Raw genomic sequence first — 16,886 nt, 5'->3', positions numbered from 1 at the left:
CGTATACGGTCCCAGGCAGTGGGAAGACGTGCTTGTGCACGACTTTTGAAGGTGGCTGCCATCTCAGTGGTTCCCATGGAACATTCCATAGCAATCTAATTAGGATTGAAATAGGAACGAACCTTCAGCACTCTGGGGGAGAGTGGATCCCTTACCAAAAACCCCATCTTATATACATTATCAGCCGTATACGGTCCCAGGCAGTGGGAAGACGTGCTTGTGCACGACTTTTGAAGGTGGCTGCCATCTCAGTGGTTCCCATGGAACATTCCATAGCAATCTAATTAGGATTGAAATAGGAACGAACCTTCAGCACTCTGGGGGAGAGTGGATCCCTTACCAAAAACCCCATCTTATATACATTATCAGCCGTATACGGTCCCAGGCAGTGGGAAGACGTGCTTGTGCACGACTTTTGAAGGTGGCTGCCATCTCAGTGGTTCCCATGGAACATTCCATAGCAATCTAGTTAGGATTGAAATAGGAACGAACCTTCAGCACTCTGGGGGAGAGTGGATCCCTTACCAAAAACCCCATCTTATATACATTATCAGCCGTATACGGTCCCAGGCAGTGGGAAGACGTGCTTGTGCACGACTTTTGAAGGTGGCTGCCATCTCAGTGGTTCCCATGGAACATTCCATAGCAATCTAATTAGGATTGAAATAGGAACGAACCTTCAGCACTCTGGGGGAGAGTGGATCCCTTACCAAAAACCCCATCTTATATACATTATCAGCCGTATACGGTCCCAGGCAGTGGGAAGACGTGCTTGTGCACGACTTTTGAAGGTGGCTGCCATCTCAGTGGTTCCCATGGAACATTCCATAGCAATCTAATTAGGATTGAAATAGGAACGAACCTTCAGCACTCTGGGGGAGAGTGGATCCCTTACCAAAAACCCCATCTTATATACATTATCAGCCGTATACGGTCCCAGGCAGTGGGAAGACGTGCTTGTGCACGACTTTTGAAGGTGGCTGCCATCTCAGTGGTTCCCATGGAACATTCCATAGCAATCTAATTAGGATTGAAATAGGAACGAACCTTCAGCACTCTGGGGGAGAGTGGATCCCTTACCAAAAACCCCATCTAATATACATTATCAGCCGTATACGGTCCCAGGCAGTGGGAAGACGTGCTTGTGCACGACTTTTGAAGGTGGCTGCCATCTCAGTGGTTCCCATGGAACATTCCATAGCAATCTAATTAGGATTGAAATAGGAAAGGAACGAACCTTCAGCACTCTGGGGAAGAGTGGATCCCTTACCAAAAACCCCATCTAATATACATTATCAGCCGTATACGGTCCCAGGCAGTGGGAAGACGTGCTTGTGCACGACTTTTGAAGGTGGCTGCCATCTCAGTGGTTCCCATGGAACATTCCATAGCAATCTAATTAGGATTGAAATAGGAACGAACCTTCAGCACTCTGGGGGAGAGTGGATCCCTTACCAAAAACCCCATCTTATATACATTATCAGCCGTATACGGTCCCAGGCAGTGGGAAGACGTGCTTGTGCACGACTTTTGAAGGTGGCTGCCATCTCAGTGGTTCCCATGGAACATTCCATAGCAATCTAATTAGGATTGAAATAGGAACGAACCTTCAGCACTCTGGGGGAGAGTGGATCCCTTACCAAAAACCCCATCTTATATACATTATCAGCCGTATACGGTCCCAGGCAGTGGGAAGACGTGCTTGTGCACGACTTTTGAAGGTGGCTGCCATCTCAGTGGTTCCCATGGAACATTCCATAGCAATCTAATTAGGATTGAAATAGGAACGAACCTTCAGCACTCTGGGGGAGAGTGGATCCCTTACCAAAAACCCCATCTTATATACATTATCAGCCGTATACGGTCCCAGGCAGTGGGAAGACGTGCTTGTGCACGACTTTTGAAGGTGGCTGCCATCTCAGTGGTTCCCATGGAACATTCCATAGCAATCTAATTAGGATTGAAATAGGAACGAACCTTCAGCACTCTGGGGGAGAGTGGATCCCTTACCAAAAACCCCATCTTATATACATTATCAGCCGTATACGGTCCCAGGCAGTGGGAAGACCGTATCAGCCTACCAGGTACCGAGTCAATATTCAGTGCGGTGCTTAATCTTCTATGCACAGGGGCCATTTCAAAGGTGTATTTTTTAATGAAGTTGATTGTGTTCTTGTATAGGGGCCATTTCAAAGGTGTAACGTTTCATGAAGTTGATTATGGCCCATATAAATTGTCCTATTTGATCTGAAAATCCGCTCTCCGATCCAGAGCTCAATGCACGAGAATGTCTTCCCACTGCCTCGGACTTTACACGGCATATCACTGGTGAAGTTAAAACTCGTTTTGGGGTTATTTTCACCAACAACTATGACTGGTTTTTCAGTTTGTCAAGATTATATTCAGTGTTGCTAGGTTATATTCAGTGTGGTCAGGTTATAATAAGAACTGTAACCGAAAACTCAGTGTGTTACATTATATTCAGTTTGAAGACCGATAACTCAAGTGTAAGTTTAAATTCAGCGTGTCAGATTATTTTCAGTGTAAAAATCGTAAACTCGTAGTGTAAGATTAAATACAGCGTGTCAGATTCTTTTCAATGTAAAATTCGTAAACTAGGAATGTAAGATTATATTCAGCGTGTCAGATAAAAAAATTGGTTAACTCAGAGTGTAAGATTGAATTCTGCGTGTCAGATTATTTTCAGTGTAAAAATCGTAAACTCGGAGAGCAAGATTAAATTAAGCGTGTCAGATTATATTCAGTGCAAAAATCGTAAACTCAGAGTGAAAGATTAGATTCAGCTTGTCAGAGCTTGTCAGATACGGGAGAAGGCTAATATAGGGATTGCCTGTTGCCCAATTCCGACTGTAATATTACAATAACAATATTCTGAAATGAAATGAAATGTTAGGTTATATTCTGTGCGAAAATAATAAAATCATATTTTTGTAAAATTTTCGTAACCCCATTTCAGCAAGCCTTTGTGCTATAATTCCATTACCAAACAGCTCACTGCCGTTGTCCTCGTGACGTCATATCCGGCTATTCGCCAAATTAGCAGTCGACGTACAGGTAAAAAAATCGAATACTTCGTAGGGCGGTATCTCGGTACTGAAGTGGCCGGTTTTGATGCGGTTTTCAACATTCTTGTTAGATCAAACAGAATAACGTAACAAAATATAATTTCCGTTCCGTGATAACGTTGTGTCTGTTTTAAATCATTTATGTGTAAAATGTATATTTCATGCAATTTTCATATACATGGTGAAACAGATTCATTAAAGAAACAAAAACCTGTGACATAGGCGGAAACATCCGATGAAAGATTATGCATTTGAATGAACCGCCACAGAACAAAGTCATGCTCAAATTATTCGGGTTATATCGGAAACCCACCAGTTAGCACTACGTGACCTGCTGAATCCCATCATTTAATATATTGGAGTAGATCGGAACAGCTTAATGCTAAGTTGAATGGTATATGAGAGAAAGCAAAATATATACTAAATTATCGTAAAACCAATTAACGTATACTAATTTACAAAAGTCGGTAAATAAGAAAAAAAAAAAATGAATATGTAAAACACAATAAATGTTTTTTCGATGGCAAAACGAGAGCTGGTCATAGACTATACAACTTAAGTTGTAAAATAAATTCAGTAGGTTTATCGTTAATATTTGCAACGTGTACAACATATTAAAGATTTGCATACAGGTGTAAAACTCGCATAGTCCTCCACCAATGACCACCACCTTTGATCGATTTGAATGAAACTAAGCACATGCAGCGTTCGAAATTAACGCCTGTCCGTCTGCCCGTGACCGACAACTTTACAATCGGGCAAACATTTTTGTCCATGTAGCTGGTCTTTTGACCAGCAACCTAATTGTGAAAAGGTTGAAGATCAATCTGTACAAAACAAATGTCCGGAATATTCTGGTTTTCAGTCAACTTTGTTGATACTAATATGCGGATATATTTTGTAAGTAAAACTATTACTTTGCTAGTACATTTTTGTAATTATGTAACAAAATTTCTTTCATACCCCGATGAAGTTAAAAAATAGTGATATCAAATGCTTAAATAATTTGTTTTCATACTAAATCCGAGATTGATTTAGAAAAAAAAAATACGTCATTGGAAAAAAGATTAAATCGTATGTTTAAACATATTTTATGTTATCAAATAGTCTGAAAAATCAAATATAAGCATTAATTAAACTATTTTTTAACTTCGTCGGGGTATGAAATAAACTGAAGAGAGTGATGCAAACAGTTACGAGACGCGCTATATACATGTGCAGTATGTAATGTTTTCCCTTTATAGTATCGTTTTTATGCAATAACTTCTGGTTGATATAAATTGAAGTACAAAATGATATAATTATAAGTAATATGATTTTTATAATTTTCCATCTGCGTGTAATAAATTCAGAAAAAATCCTGGATAGCACTTGAAAGAACTTGCTTAACAAATAATTATTCCAATGGATGTCTATATAATAGCTAGAATTTTCGTAAAAGTTGACTATAATGAATTCATAATTATATAATCAAATTAATGTTAAATGACATTTTCTTATATAATGTATGACATAATAGGCCTAGTGTGTCCAGCGTACGCGTTGTGGACAAAAATCCCTCCCGATAAATATTAAATTTTGACGCTTTAAATCAACACGGTCAAAGGGCATTTTATGTTGTGTATGTTGTGTGTGTGCGCGAGAGAGTCACATCCCTTTGATGTTATATAAGTCCTATCTGGTCCAAGTGCGGTCACCTTGACAGCGGGGGGTAACCGATTGTTTTCTGGGCGACTTCGAATTCGGCGATGGCTTGGTATAGTCCATTACGTAATCACCTTGGTGACGGTGGATGTGTCCTGCCCCGATTTAGGCTGTTAGTGTGTCGTATTCAATGGTCCGCAATGTCCAGTCTTGACCCAGATACTAACATGTACATGTACATATGTTGTATATATGTGTTTCTGCTACTTGTATCAAATGGATGACACATGCGAGTTAATTAGCCTTAACATTCTATTATGCTTTGATATATTAGCAATATATTTTTATATAATTATCAAATTAGACACAAAATGTCGTGAAATTGGTCACAATTTGAAGCTATATATGTAGTTCTCCCTATACATTCTGTGTATTTTTAATTTTTTTCTTAGATTTTTCTTGATCTCATCTAGCCGCGGATTTTAATCAAATTTGGCATACTTGTAGAAAATTATCTACACTTTCAGGTAATAATATTTCCATAATTTTCTTTTATGAACTTTTAGAGAAAATCTTATTTCAAACCACCCAAAACTTTTTCGTTGCCATTTTGGTAAGAACAAAGAAGGAAATGACGTCATAAGTTTAAGTGGTGCACACAAAAAAAAAAAAATCATACATATCTGAAAACGTCAATCGTTGCAAAACTGAAGCAAATAAATAATCTTAATATGAACCTGATTGGCCGTGGTCAGTGTCTACCTAATTATAAGAAAATTATTTTAATTACAAGTTTAATCAAAAGGTTCCTGAGAGGCGGGGCCAAAGAGTCAAATTAAAATTCAGATTAAGAAATTATTAAAAAGATCTTATCATTACTTATATCAATACATAGGTGGAAATCCCATGTTTTGATCGCGATCAAATCTAGTTATTATTATTATTATTCTTATGAGCTAACCGATATTTACATAATATATAATTCATTTTTCGCAATTTTCAGTCATGTAGACATGACGTACATAGCAATTATTTTACATGATGAATAATTTGCGTGCCGCTGTGCTTGGACTGAGGTGACAAATATTACATTTCACGGTCCCGGAATAGCAGTTGGGTCGTTTTTATCTTGTACACACGTTCCTTCCACATATTCATAATTCTAAATATAACTGTCGAAGACAGATATATCTGGATCAAATTATCGATGAAAAGTTACATAATACATATGTATAAGACCACGATCGAGTTCATTGTGGGTAGCGATAGGCCTAGGACGTCTCCTTACAGGCGGTATATGGAATTTTCAAATTATTATTTGCCTAGATGAAATAAATGATTTGTTTTAATGTCCAGGAGACAGGAGTCATCTCGTCTTTCCGTGTCGACACCAAAATAAAACTAACAGGCCTATTCAAGGATACGTCCTTGGCCTACTGTAAGATACTGACCGTGTACATATCCGATGTAAATCCTCAGATATATAATTATTTACTTTGTAGTAGTAGCTACATGTACATGTAGCCCTCGCCAGATTTTGTGAATAGTTTGAATAGGCATGTTTGCATGATATATTAAAAAAAAAAAAAAAAAAAAAAATGCCGCCGGTGGTGAGAATCGAAAGATCAGAAGATCTGCACGTTAACACTAAGCCAGATTTCTGGTTTTTTTTATATACAGTGGTTTTTTTTATATAAGAAGCAGATAACATTGTTATTTTAATCACCTATCTTTAATAGCAAATATTTGATGATGTATGATTTAGTATTTCCTAATAGGAAAAAAATGTAAATGTAATGTGCATGTAGCAGTTGTTTCAGCATGAAGAAAAGTGAAAAAATGATAATAACACATTGATCACAAATCACAATTTTTGTTGTTGTTCTTACCTGGTATAATATAATATCTTTATTTCATTTAGCAAATAGGCTAAAAAGCCTTTGTGCAAAACAAATACAAACATGACGTATACGATAATCTCTGTTTGTTATGATTAATTTGATTGATGGGGCTTAACGTCCTTGTTCCGGTTATAACCGAGCCTAGGACACCTTTGTTTGTTATTTTATTGATTTTTTTTCCTGAAATGCTCGAACGTCGGTGAGGACATGTACACCCCCTGAGAGGAATGAGTGACAAAGCACAGGCTCGTGTTACGTTGATACGGAGAAAATGAGTTTTTATTTTATACCATGGAATATCAAAGTTATATGCAATGAGAAATTGTACAATACTATCTTTTTTAGATTATATCGTTCGATCGAGTCTACTGCGTATGAATCGTAAAATTCTACTAAGTTGCATGAAAAATCACGATAACTGCAGGTACAGGTAGGCCTATACAATGCAAAGCCGATGTCGGGAACAGATCCGATTTGATGCATTCAACTCCAATGTAAAAAAATGAATGCTATTGCCGAAACTTTTTGGACTAAAGATAGTTCATGTGAATGTTTAAGTCTAGGCCTACTGTTTCTTTTTGTCAAAGTGACGTTTAAATAATGAAATGTTTCAAGATAAAGTAACACTATTATTTTAAACTATGTTAAGCTGTATATGAGTGCAAATTGCCACCATTATCATTAATCTCGATATTAGTGCTGAAAATATCTGGTTTATTGATATTGTTCCGCTACTTTTGTTGAGTTTGAATTCGCAAATTCGAAGGGCGTCAGAACGCTTGTTTTCAACCGGAATTAACACCGTAGTGATAAAGACCTTCCAAGTGAATTTTGCATCGGGGGAACAGGGACATAAAAAGTTGATTTTCTCAAAAAGTAAGAAAAATAAAATACATTAATTTTGCTGGAACACTAAAAAAAATCATTCTAATTTCGGAACAGTTGGAATTATGAAGATACCTCTACCAGTATTTTTATTATTATTTAGTATATATTATGTAAGTTAATTATTAATACAATACACAACCATATATACTTTATATACTTTTTTCACATTACGTTTTTAATATACCAGTTCGTGCGATCATTGAACACATCTTTAGACAGTCAGTGCCATCGCTCATAGGAAATTAATGAGTACACAAATCGGCAAAATTGACCATATTGGCGTGCGAGCGCCGAAGGCGCGATTATTTAGGTATTTTGGGGTCCGGGGGGACGTTTTAGGAAATGCGCCGCAGCGGAAACTTACGTAAAATGTTTAGAACATTTCAGTCGGAGAGTTGGGGCAAAAAGACATTTGCTCCCCCCTATCCCCCGCTTCCTACGGCCCTGATATACATGTTGTATCTGCGTATAAACTGGGGCCGTTATGGCCGTTTTAACCGTACTCCGTCTAAATTGGTTTGTGGTTAGTGAGGCACAGTGAAAAAAAATACAGGTAAGTTTATAAGTTGATAGCTATCGACACAGAAATATCAGCGGAATTTAAAGGACATCATCTCCATTTTATTGTATGACATTTAGGGAGGCATTGGAAAAGATGTTTACATGCACTGATATTGTATTTTTAATGATGTAAAATTACTCATAACATATTCAGTGGGTTTATCGTTGATATTTTCTACATGTACAACATAATAAAGATTTGTATCCAGGTATAAAACTTACATAACCCGCCACCAATCATCATCACTGTACACCATTACCACTATTGAACAGTTCGAGCTTATAATTTTACTGCAATATAAAAATATAGGGTCATGGGCCTCTTGGTATTTTTAGTCTGACATCGGTTTGTGATCACTTATGACCTACTTAACCTCCATGTTTTACTTCCTATACCAAGCCACCTAATTCCTGAATTCTGTGACTGCTCTGTGTAGAATACACAACTTGTGCATAGAATAATCAGCTCCACCTAATATATTTACCTTACTCTTTGAATGTATGTTTATATATAAATGCAATCTATGTTCACTGGTAATTCATGCATCTAAATTACATAATCTCTGTTGATTATAATACACATTGGACATCCGATACATTTCTTTACAGATGCTCCACCGTTGACAAATGACATTTTTTGCTATCAAAAACAGGGGCAGACGGATAAGTGTTTTTATTCAGTTACAAAAAGTTACTTATTTTATACCATTACATGGTATCACCAGTGAAAAGATTGAGCTTCTAATTTTACCTCAACATGAAAATATCAAAAATAATTAATTGCACCCCGAAAAAAAGACGTCGGTTTTCAATATAAATTACAAAAGTAAAAACGAAATGATTTCAGATATTTTCCAAAATTAACCATTCCATATGAGAATTATTGTAGCATATCTTTATAAATCTAAGGTCAAGGATCTGTAAAATGTTTATACAAAATAAAATGTAGTAAAAGTTTGCTGATTATTATAAATTAAATTCTTAGTTTAACGATGCCGTAAACCTATTGCATAATTATCATTATTATGGACTCTATAGAGAGGAGTAGAGAGAGAGAGAGAGAGAGAGAGAGAGAGAGAGAGAGAGAGAGAGAGAGAGAGAGAGGGAGAGAGAGAGAGAGAGAGACAGACAGACAGACAGACAGACAGACAGAGAGATGAATTAAATTTAATATTAATGAGATATAATCTAATTGTCTGTCTGTAGTTTTGCAAAGCTGCATTTTCATATATTTCATGCAAAAATACATTTTGACAGTAATGTTAACACGATCATGTACCAAAACATATGGAAATACATGTAGATGAAAAAACTTCACTGAACTTGAGATTTTACCAGGATAAGAGTAGTTTACTATTACATAGAAAATGATAAATAATTCAAATAACCATGAGGCCTATTACAGGAAACTATGACTATAGAAATGAAATGTCTGGGGAGACATTTTGCTTATAATATGGGTATTTATTATGTTTTATTTTCTGAATGTATGCAAATTAATTCTTATCACATGCATCAAGCTTTCAGTACTTTCAGTACTTTGATATTTTTTTTTTCCACAATAAAACCCTTTTTATTCTTCTTTCTTACACTTTTAAGCATAAATCATTTCCTTACGTCCTTGTTTCTTTCATTTTCCGTTTGTTTGTTTTTGCCACTAAAATAATCTTTTGCTTAATTGCATTTACAATGATATTAACATACTCAATATAACTCATACATTGACGCGCGAAAACTAACGCCCACACACTAATGTGTACACGTAAACAGACACACACATAAACTGATGCACACACATTTAGATTGAACCTTTTCAATGAGTTACACGTTTACTCTTTTAAACAAAGGAAAGCATTTATCGAATTTTACACCCTAGATTAAAGTAGGATATTTTCTCCTCAAATAAAAACTTCATATACTAGCGCTAACAGTAACTTCATGGAATGTTTTACTGAAGATCCATATTTAAAAATAAGCAAAGTTTAGGATACTGTTATCCGGATTGGAACTATGTATCCGGATGTGTCATCGTTATAGAATAATTAAACCACTAATATAAATCACAAGTACACCGTCGACGACTTTTCTACTATATACGTCAATAACACAATGATTAAAAATTATAACTTGTTGGATATACATCAGTAAATACTTTGGTATTGATTACTTTAAAAAGGACTGTATTCACAAGGTAGTAGAGAAGTTCAACATAGAAGTTCAACATAACGTTTGGGTCCCAGCATTTCAAATAAAAGTAAAAAGTCAATATCAAATGACATCCGTTTGCATGTATGGGTATAGAAATAATCAAAGTGCTGAAAGTGCTACAGTCCTAAAGCTTGATTTTATGAGTTGAATGGCTTCAAAATTTTGCGATGATGTGAGAATTGTATTATGTCATAGCATGTAGTAATAAGTAAACTGCAAAATATTGCTATATATACGTATACGGCTGATAATGTATACAAGATGTGTTTTTTGTCTGGGTACCCTCTCTAAAGGCTCATTCCCGTTTCAATACTTATCAGATTGCTATGGAATGGTTCATGGGAACCACTGAGATGACAGCCATTTAAAAAGTCTTGCACATCTTCCAACTGACTTGGACCATATACGACTTTTAACTTAAAAAAAGATGTGTTATTTGACCAGGAGTTACAGTTTCCGACCTAGAGCTCAAGGCTCGTTCCGCTATCAATCCTAATAGGATTTCTTTGGAATGTTCCATGGGAACCACTGAGATGACAGCCACCTTCAAAAGTCGTGCAATAGCACGTCTTCCCAATGCCTGGGACCGTATACGCCTGATAATGTATATAAGATGGGGTTTTGGGTTGGGGGATCCACTCTCCCACCCAGTGCTGAAGGGTCAATCCTCTTTCAATCCTAATTAGAATGCTATGGAATGTTCCTTGGGAACCACTTAGATGGAAGCCACCTTCAAAAGTTGTGCACGAGCACGTCTTCCCACTGCCTGGGACCGTATACGGCTGATAATGTACATGAAGTATATAAGATGGGGTTTTTGGTAAGGGATCCACTCTCCCCCAGAGTGCTGAAGTTTCGCTCATCTTTACATCAAAATTAGATTGCTATGGAATGTTCCATGGGAACCACTGAGATGGCACTTACCTTCATAAGTCGTGCACGAGCACGTTTCCCACTGCCTGGGACCGTATACGGCTGATAATGTATATAAGATGGGGTTTTTGGTAAGGGATCCACTCTCCCCCAGAGTGCTGAAGGTTCGTTCCTATTTCAATCCTAATTAGATTGCTATGGAATGTTCCATGGGAACCACTGAGATGGCAGCCACCTTCAAAAGTCGTGCACGAGCACGTCTTCCCACTGCCTGGGACCGTATACGGCTGATAATGTATATAAGATGGGGTTTTTGGTAAGGGATCCACTCTCCCCCAGAGTGCTGAAGGTTCGTTCCTATTTCAATCCTAAATTAGATTGCTATGGAATGTTCAATGGGAACCACTGAGATGGCAGCCACCTTCAAAAGTCGTGCACGAGCACGTCTTCCCACTGCCTGGGACCGTATACGGCTGATAATGTATATAAGATGGGGTTTTTGGTAAGGGATCCACTCTCCCCCAGAGTGCTGAAGGTTCGTTCCTATTTCAATCCTAATTAGATTTGCTATGAATGTTCCATGGGAACCACTGAGATGGCAGCCACCTTCAAAAGTCGTGCACAAGCACGTCTTCCCACTGCCTGGGACCGTATACGGCTGATAATGTATATAAGATGGGGTTTTTTGGTAAGGGATCCACTCTCCCCCAGAGTGCTGAAGGTTCGTTCCTATTTCAATCCTAATTAGATTGCTATGGAATGTTCCATGGGAACCACTGAGATGGCAGCCACCTTCAAAAGTCGTGCACGAGCACGTCTTCCCACTGCCTGGGACCGTATACGGCTGATAATGTATATAAGATGGGGTTTTTGGTTGGGGGATCCACTCTCCCCCAGAGTGCTGAAGGTTCGTTCCTATTTCAATCCTAATTAGATTGCTATGGAATGTTCCATGGGAACCACTGAGATGGCAGCCACCTTCAAAAGTCGTGCACAAGCACGTCTTCCCACTGCCTGGGACCGTATACGGCTGATAATGTATATAAGATGGGGTTTTTTGGTAAGGGATCCACTCTCCCCCAGAGTGCTGAAGGTTCGTTCCTATTTCAATCCTAATTAGATTGCTATGGAATGTTCCATGGGAACCACTGAGATGGCAGCCACCTTCAAAAGTCGTGCACAAGCACGTCTTCCCACTGCCTGGGACCGTATACGGCTGATAATGTATATAAGATGGGGTTTTTGGTAAGGGATCCACTCTCCCCCAGAGTGCTGAAGGTTCGTTCCTATTTCAATCCTAATTAGATTGCTATGGAATGTTCCATGGGAACCACTGAGATGGCAGCCACCTTCAAAAGTCGTGCACAAGCACGTCTTCCCACTGCCTGGGACCGTATACGGCTGATAATGTATATAAGATGGGGTTTTTGGTAAGGGATCCACTCTCCCCCAGAGTGCTGAAGGTTCGTTCCTATTTCAATCCTAATTAGATTGCTATGGAATGTTCCATGGGAACCACTGAGATGGCAGCCACCTTCAAAAGTCGTGCACAAGCACGTCTTCCCACTGCCTGGGACCGTATACGGCTGATAATGTATATAAGATGGGGTTTTTGGTAAGGGATCCACTCTCCCCCAGAGTGCTGAAGGTTCGTTCCTATTTCAATCCTAATTAGATTGCTATGGAATGTTCCATGGGAACCACTGAGATGGCAGCCACCTTCAAAAGTCGTGCACAAGCACGTCTTCCCACTGCCTGGGACCGTATACGGCTGATAATGTATATTAGATGGGGTTTTTGGTAAGGGATCCACTCTCTCCCCCAGAGTGCTGAAGGTTCGTTCCTATTTCAATCCTAATTAGATTGCTATGGAATGTTCCATGGGAACCACTGAGATGGCAGCCACCTTCAAAAGTCGTGCACAAGCACGTCTTCCCACTGCCTGGGACCGTATACGGCTGATAATGTATATAAGATGGGGTTTTTGGTAAGGGATCCACTCTCCCCCAGAGTGCTGAAGGTTCGTTCCTATTTCAATCCTAATTAGATTGCTATGGAATGTTCCATGGGAACCACTGAGATGGCAGCCACCTTCAAAAGTCGTGCACAAGCACGTCTTCCCACTGCCTGGGACCGTATACGGCTGATAATGTATATTAGATGGGGTTTTTGGTAAGGGATCCACTCTCCCCCAGAGTGCTGAAGGTTCGTTCCTATTTCAATCCTAATTAGATTGCTATGGAATGTTCCATGGGAACCACTGAGATGGCAGCCACCTTCAAAAGTCGTGCACAAGCACGTCTTCCCACTGCCTGGGACCGTATACGGCTGATAATGTATATAAGATGGGGTTTTTGGTAAGGGATCCACTCTCCCCAGAGTGCTGAAGGTTCGTTCCTATTTCAATCCTAATTAGATTGCTATGGAATGTTCCATGGGAACCACTGAGATGGCAGCCACCTTCAAAAGTCGTGCACAAGCACGTCTTCCCACTGCCTGGGACCGTATACGGCTGATAATGTATATAAGATGGGGTTTTTGGTAAGGGATCCACTCTCCCCCAGAGTGCTGAAGGTTCGTTCCTATTTCAATCCTAATTAGATTGCTATGGAATGTTCCATGGGAACCACTGAGATGGCAGCCACCTTCAAAAGTCGTGCACAAGCACGTCTTCCCACTGCCTGGGACCGTATACGGCTGATAATGTATATAAGATGGGGTTTTTGGTAAGGGATCCACTCTCCCCCAGAGTGCTGAAGGTTCGTTCCTATTTCAATCCTAATTAGATTGCTATGGAATGTTCCATGGGAACCACTGAGATGGCAGCCACCTTCAAAAGTCGTGCACAAGCACGTCTTCCCACTGCCTGGGACCGTATACGGCTGATAATGTATATAAGATGGGGTTTTTGGTAAGGGATCCACTCTCCCCCAGAGTGCTGAAGGTTCGTTCCTATTTCAATCCTAATTAGATTGCTATGGAATGTTCCATGGGAACCACTGAGATGGCAGCCACCTTCAAAAGTCGTGCACAAGCACGTCTTCCCACTGCCTGGGACCGTATACGGCTGATAATGTATATAAGATGGGGTTTTTGGTAAGGGATCCACTCTCCCCCAGAGTGCTGAAGGTTCGTTCCTATTTCAATCCTAATTAGATTTCTATGGAATGTTCCATGGGAACCACTGAGATGGCAGCCACCTTCAAAAGTCGTGCACAAGCACGTCTTCCCACTGCCTGGGACCGTATACGGCTGATAATGTATATAAGATGGGGTTTTTGGTAAGGGATCCACTCTCCCCCAGAGTGCTGAAGGTTCGTTCCTATTTCAATCCTAATTAGATTGCTATGGAATGTTCCATGGGAACCACTGAGATGGCAGCCACCTTCAAAAGTCGTGCACAAGCACGTCTTCCCACTGCCTGGGACCGTATACGGCTGATAATGTATATAAGATGGGGTTTTTGGTAAGGGATCCACTCTCCCCCAGAGTGCTGAAGGTTCGTTCCTCTTTCAATCCTAATTAGATTGCTATGGAATGTTTCATGGGAACCACTGAGATGGCAGCCACCTTCAAAAGTCGTGCACAAGCACGTCTTCCCACTGCCTGGGACCGTATACGGCTGATAATGTATATTAGATGGGGTTTTTGGTAAGGGATCCACTCTTCCCCAGAGTGCTGAAGGTTCGTTCCTTTCCTATTTCAATCCTAATTAGATTGCTATGGAATGTTCCATGGGAACCACTGAGATGGCAGCCACCTTCAAAAGTCGTGCACAAGCACGTCTTCCCACTGCCTGGGACCGTATACGGCTGATAATGTATATAAGATGGGGTTTTTGGTAAGGGATGCACTCTCCCCCAGAGTGCTGAAGGTTCGTTCCTATTTCAATCCTAATTAGATTGCTATGGAATGTTCCATGGGAACCACTGAGATGGCAGCCACCTTCAAAAGTCGTGCACAAGCACGTCTTCCCACTGCCTGGGACCGTATACGGCTGATAATGTATATAAGATGGGGTTTTTGGTAAGGGATGCACTCTCCCCCAGAGTGCTGAAGGTTCGTTCCTATTTCAATCCTAATTAGATTGCTATGAAATGTTCCATGGGAACCACTGAGATGGCAGCCACCTTCAAAAGTCGTGCACAAGCACGTCTTCCCACTGCCTGGGACCGTATACGGCTGATAATGTATATTAGATGGGGTTTTTGGTAAGGGATCCACTCTCCCCCAGAGTGCTGAAGGTTCGTTCCTTTCCTATTTCAATCCTAATTAGATTGCTATGGAATGTTCCATGGGAACCACTGAGATGGCAGTCACCTTCAAAAGTCGTGCACTAGCACGTCTTCCCACTGCCTGGGACCGTATACGGCTGATAATGTATACAAGATGGGGGTTTTGGTAAGGGATCCACTCTCCCCCAGAGTGCTGAAGGTTCGTTCCTATTTCAATCCTAATTAGATAGCTATGGAATGTTCCATGGGAACCACTGAGATGGCAGCCACCTTCAAAAGTCGTGCACAAGCACGTCTTCCCACTGCCTGGGACCGTATACGGCTGATAATGTATATAAGATGGGGTTTTTGGTAAGGGATCCACTCCCCCCAGAGTGCTGAAGGTTCGTTCCTATTTCAATCCTAATTAGATTGCTATGGAATGTTCCATGGGAACCACTGAGATGGCAGCCACCTTCAAAAGTCGTGCACAAGCACGTCTTCCCACTGCCTGGGACCGTATACGGCTGATAATGTATATATAAGATGGGGTTTTTGGTAAGGGATGCACTCTCCCCCAGAGTGCTGAAGGTTCGTTCCTATTTCAATCCTAATTAGATTGCTATGGAATGTTCTATGGGAACCACTGAGATGGCAGCCACCTTCAAAAGTCGTGCACAAGCACGTCTTCCCACTGCCTGGGACCGTATACGGCTGATAATGTATATAAGATGGGGTTTTTGGTAAGGGATCCACTCTCCCCCAGAGTGCTGAAGGTTCGTTCCTATTTCAATCCTAATTAGATTGCTATGGAATGTTCCATGGGAACCACTGAGATGGCAGCCACCTTCAAAAGTCGTGCACAAGCACGTCTTCCCACTGCCTGGGACCGTATATGGCTGATAATGTATATAAGATGGGGTTTTTGGTAAGGGATCCACTCTCCCCCAGAGTGCTGAAGGTTCGTTCCTATTTCAATCCTAATTAGATTGCTATGGAATGTTCCATGGGAACCACTGAGATGGCAGCCACCTTCAAAAGTCGTGCATGAGCACGTCTTCCCACTTGCCTGGGACCGTATACGGCTGATAATGTATGTAATATGTGTTATTTGACCCGAAGATCCCGTTTCCGAGCTGAAGCTCAGGGCTCGTTCCCCGAGTTAGTTATATGCTTCAAATGAATTATTTAAGTGTTAAATTCTTAATTTTCACCTCTGATGCATCGCAGATATAACGTAAATAAATATGAGCGCAACTGAAGATATGATATCAGTAAAATAAATAATAATCGACAGTAAAGCTCTCAGATGTGGCTTATAAAGATGTGTGCTGTAGATATGTACGTGAAAACTCCGAAAGATTACAGTTATTCCAAAGAATTAAACAAAAAAAATGACTATATATAATTTCACTGCATCCGTCAAAACAGGTGACACTTGAATAACGAATAACTGTCTAACTTTACTTTACCCGGCCAGAAGTAAAGTTAGACAGTTATTCGTTATTCGA

Source organism: Argopecten irradians, chromosome 7, assembly GCF_041381155.1.
Source record: "Argopecten irradians isolate NY chromosome 7, Ai_NY, whole genome shotgun sequence".
Taxonomy (NCBI): domain Eukaryota; kingdom Metazoa; phylum Mollusca; class Bivalvia; order Pectinida; family Pectinidae; genus Argopecten; species Argopecten irradians.
Note: the sequence above shows the minus strand (reverse complement) of the source record.